The sequence below is a fragment of the Tamandua tetradactyla genome, chromosome 3 (assembly GCF_023851605.1).
Source record: "Tamandua tetradactyla isolate mTamTet1 chromosome 3, mTamTet1.pri, whole genome shotgun sequence".
In the NCBI taxonomy this organism is placed as follows: domain Eukaryota; kingdom Metazoa; phylum Chordata; class Mammalia; order Pilosa; family Myrmecophagidae; genus Tamandua; species Tamandua tetradactyla.
The window spans coordinates 125,582,822-125,587,901 of record NC_135329.1 but is presented as its reverse complement, the minus strand read 5'-3'; the positions used below and the strand labels follow the sequence as shown (position 1 = coordinate 125,587,901).

General features: G+C 37.3%; 1 non-coding gene across 1 annotated transcript; it reads left to right on the top strand.

The window, feature by feature from the left end:
* The first annotated feature begins 3,131 nt into the window (after positions 1 to 3,131).
* LOC143678445 (U1 spliceosomal RNA) lies at positions 3,132 to 3,295 on the top strand. Its single transcript, XR_013173254.1, has one exon. It is a non-coding gene; the product is annotated as a U1 spliceosomal RNA (small nuclear RNA).
* Positions 3,296 to 5,080: the final 1,785 nt, after the last annotated feature.

The following is a 5,080-nucleotide window of genomic DNA, read 5'->3' as shown; positions in this document are numbered from 1 at the left end:
GATTAATTAACCAGTTATCAAATATTCAGCTGATTAACAGAGAAATCTCCAAAGGTCATTGGCTATTCATTTCAGACATATTCTTTAGGAGAAAGAAAGAAGCAAATGTGGCATTCAGAAATCTGGTCACTTTGTTGCCTACCATTAGAGGGGTGTTAGGATATAGCAACATAAAAATGGGGCCCCTTCTGAACTGGGATGAAGAAATGATGTTGAATGTTTGAGGGAATAAGTTTCTCTTATGTTCCAATTAAAATAAATGTGGTGATTGAATATGATATTTATGAAGAATATCTTGTTTGATAACTAAAAAATCTATTTGGCAACATCTTGCTTCTGTTATTACTGTTTGCCTTCCACATGTATCCTTAGATTTATTAGTTTGTTCATTATACTCAGTGAATACTAAATGAGACAAAGACTTAAGAGTCATCTACACACTGCTGTCAATACATGCTATTGCTATGTCCTATAATTCCCATTTTCAATGTATTAAAGTGGGAAACTCCAACTGATATTACAATACTCTGCTTAGACATCCATTTTTCATGAAGCATCCTTAATGATTGCAGCTTCCTGTGAGAATGACTTTAAATTCTGTCTTATTACTCTGACAAATAAATACTTCTACTACTGCAAGGTTAACATTACATTTTATTTATTGTGCATAAGTTCATCTCAGCCTTACTTTCCTTTTTTTCTCCCCAGTTATAGGCTTAAGTTTAGGAAATGGCAGTTATTTAATACATATTCTTGCTGAAAGGAAATTATCTGAGCCGAGAGAGAGAGAGAGAGAGAGACGCTTGAAAAATTTTGTCATAAATTTTGAGCTTACTTAATTTATTTTTTCTTCATATTAAGAATTTTTTTCCCTTCTACTCTAGGTATGATTCAGGTGACATTATACTGAGAAAGGTAAGAAGAAAAGCTATTGTGAAGAAAAAAAGTATTTACTTAAATTTGTTTCATATACTTTGGCTGGCAATAAAGGGGACAAATATTTCATATGTTCCATCAAAAGTGTATTTGGAGAAAGTTCTAGTGAGAGAAAAGAAGGTATAATGCTGCTTACCATACCTATACTATCAGATGCATGTGAAAGCAAGTGAAGAGCTCTTTGAGTAGCATACAAATGAGGAAACCCCAGGGATCTAGGCTGAACAAGGAGGTGGGGAAGAGTGTCCCCAAGAGGCATATATTAAAACTATGAAGAGTTCACCTGAAAGTGGAATGCAAAAGTAGAACAATGAAGCACAAAGTAGAAAATATTGGCACCGCTTTATAAAGGATGCTTTTGCAATATCTGGTTATTTTGGGGCATGAAAAAGGAAGAAATTTTCCTTAAGACAGATAAAACTCCATTCTTCAACTTCTGATTTTTTCTCATAAATATAAATATAATTCATAAGTATGAACATAGAAAGCTATGTAAACTGAAGCATTGATTCCATACTCTATTATGTAAGACACACCCAAGTCTTCTCATATTTTCCCAAACCATGCCCTTAATTTGTTCTTCATCCAACAGTGTTGCCTTGAAGGGAAACAAATAAAGTGAAATATGATCAAGTATTTCATATCAGTATATACTTATCAGATGCTGGGTTTCTTTTTCTTTCTAATTTTTAATTGATCTGTTAAAAAAATTGGTCTTACATTTAAGTGTATGAGAAAATTAAAATGTAATGATGTAAAAAATACAATGGATGAAAGTAAATTTGTTTTGAAGCCCTGGTTAGTCATATTAGAATGACCAGAACTCAGAACATGTCCACCAATTTTCTACTCTAGCCAGCTCCAATTCAATAAAAGAAATCTATATTCATCTATTTCACATTATTCACCACAAAGAGAACTTTACTGATTCTCCTGAAATGGTCACTGCCTCAGGCATCTGATGGTAAGGTTATGGAAGAGAGATATTTAAGCAAACAAAAAACTACACTACAACCTAATATGATATAAGATCTCATTAAAATAGAAAAAGGATCTAGATATAATGAAAACATCAGTAAAGTACACTACATTGCATCTAAGCTTTCAGGAAAACTTTAGAGAGATTATTTATGCTCTAGGATTTGACAAATGAGTAGGGGCTTTTCAGGTGGAGATAGTATGAAGGGAGGAGCTGAGAAGAACTTCATTATCAAAGAAAGAGTAGAACGAAAGTATGAGAAATGATCAGAGATATGAAAGTAGTTCTGTTTGTCTACAACATAAGGCCCAAGGCAGGGAGGAAAGACAAAATAAATAGAAGTCATAAATCCTGAAGATCTTTTTTTGTCATGCTAAGTAAGAAGTTAGGATTTTGTCTTAAAGAAGATGAGGAACCTTTAAAGAATTTTAAGCAAGTGACAGAGTTTAATGTAGAAATCTCACTCTAGTGAGTGAAGGGTGGAAAGAAGGGGGTGGAATAGGATAAGACATGAGACAAGTATAGAAATAATCTAATCCAGAAACAATAAAGGCCAGAGCTAAGCAGTTGGTGTTGTTTTGAAAGATAATTAAAAATATTGATAACAAGCTGTGTTGTTTGAACCTGTTGTATACCCCAGAAAAATCAAGTTCTTATTGTTGGGAGGGAGCTTTTTGATTGTGTCCATGGAGATGTGACCCACCCAACTGTGGATGGTAACTTCTGATTAGATGGTTTCCATGGAGATGTGTCTCCATCCATTCAAGGTACAGTTGCTAACTGGAGCCTGTTAAGAGGGAGCCATTTTGGAAAAAGCTCAGAACCATCAGCGCCCACAGAAAAGACAGAATGCTGGAGAAGCCATTGAAGAAAAAGCTACCAGATGTCACCACATGCCTTTCCAGCTGAAAGAGAAACCCTGAATGTCATCAGCTTTCTTGAACCAAGGTATCTTTTCCTGGAACTTTAGATTGGACATTTTTATAGCCTTGCTTTAATTTAATGACATTTTCATGGCATTTAGAACTATAAATTTGCAACTTAATAAATTCCCCTTTTTAACAACTGTTCCATTTCTGGTATTCTGACAGCTTTCAAACTAAAACACAAACCTTACTCTCTTTATAGATACAAAGATTAAGGGAAAGTTAAGGTTTAGGATAGTGCTCAGCTTTCAGCACTGACACTTGAGGATGAGGAGATAACATGCTCAGAGATACTTACCTGGCAGAGGGGACACCATGATCACGAAGGTGGATTTCCCAGGGCAAGGCTTGTCTATTGCACTCTGGTTGTGCTGACCCCTGTGATTTCCCCAAATGTGAGAAACTCGGCTGCATAATTTGTGGAAGTGGGGAACTGTGTCCACGCTTTCCCCTGGTTAAAAAAAATGCTCAGAGATATGTTCCAGGCCATGTAGACCTTCTTATCTTTCTCTGAATATGACAGGCTTTCTCATGCCTCCTGGTAAAGCCTATTAGATCCATTCCGGAAATATTTAGTATTATGGGTTTTGAATCCATCTAATTGGAGATGGCTGGTAGAAAATAAGAAATACAGGGCAGGAAATCAGAAAATATTCTCATCTAAATTGAGGTATAATTGAAAGTCATCAGCTTCTAGGGTATATCTGAAACTACAAATGTGTAGTTAAGAAATCTAGCAAGTATCTCATTTAACAAGTGAGCAAAGAAGGGATAGCTCATGAAGGAGAGTGAAATTAAGTGGCGAGAAAAGTAGAAAAAGAACTAGAAGACACTGACAAATCAACAGCATCAAACTGTAGCATAGATATAGAGATGTTAAAAATGGCCCTTGTAAGATTATGCATGACCTTAGTAAGAGTGGCTTCAATAAAATGATGATAGAAATCATGTTTCAATGGCTGCAGAAATACAAAGTGGAGAGAACAGAGATACTGATGAACTCATAGGGGATCAAGAAAAATAGAAATTAGTACAGTGTTCCCCTTAGCGTTCTTTCATTTTAATTGCAATTGTCCTTACATTGAAATCTAAAATCTAGAGAAAAGTGTATGAATCACCAATGTTGCAGAGAAAAACAGTGGGACAATTTAAATTTTAGATTCTAGATTGTTTAATGATTTGTCGGTTATCCAAGGAAAGTAATAGCGTCTCTTACTCTTTGCTGTAAGGCTAGATTTATGTGACAGATTCAACACAGAATGGTGCCATAAAAAGGAATAACATTAATCTAAATTATCTGAACTAGATTTCCTGCTGTTAAGGAGAAGAAGCAAAAAAAAAGAGAAAACTCTAAAAATTTGGCTCAAAGGTTTAGTATCAATTCTGGCTAGAATTGTAAAGAAGGATTTTATAAAACTTAACAGTAGCTAACTTTTCTTATGTAAAGAAGGATTGTAAAGAAAAGAGTTATGGGCCCCATCAGGCTAAGAAAAACAACCCAGGACTTCCCAGGGGCGGTTATCTGCTGCCTTTGTTATGCAAGGTTTTCTGCTGCCTTGGTTATGCAAGGTTGTAACTGCTGGAGAAAGTTTATCTAAGAATGCAACTGAGAAGGTTGAGTAAGGGAGTTTTGCACGAGACAGCTGCTTCTTGCATGAAGCAGCTCCCATGACTCATGCGCAAAAAAAATGTTTGTTATCTGCTTCTTGCAAAATGTTTGTTATCTACTTCTTGCAAAATGTTCGTTATCTACTTCCTGCATAAAGCAGAACCTGTAACTCATGTTCAACCCTCAAACCCCACCCCCTTATCCTGGCCCTCAAAAAGCTTCCCAAAATCCAGGCTCGGGGCTCTCTGTTCCTGTGTGTTCAGTGAGCCCCACGCATGTGTGGTAAATAAACCCCTTGCGTGTTGCATGAGAGAACGTCTCTTGGAGTCTTCCTTTGCGTGGCAAAACTCTCGAATTCTCGGATTCTTACATTTGGAGGTCCCACCGAGATCGGCTCTTCGTAAGGGGAGGCTCCAACAGCTCTTTCTCTCGGGGTAAGTGAGGCCTTTTTGTCTGAGGTGCGATCGCTTAGTCTGTCAGACTGGCAGTGACTGTCGGAGAGTCGCGTGAGCACTCCCCGACCGCAACCGGCAGACGTGTCCAGGGGTTGCAGGTCACTCTCCCGAGGGATGCCTCGGGATTGGGGGACCTCCGGGGATGCCTGGAGGCTTCCTACAGGGCCGACTCTGA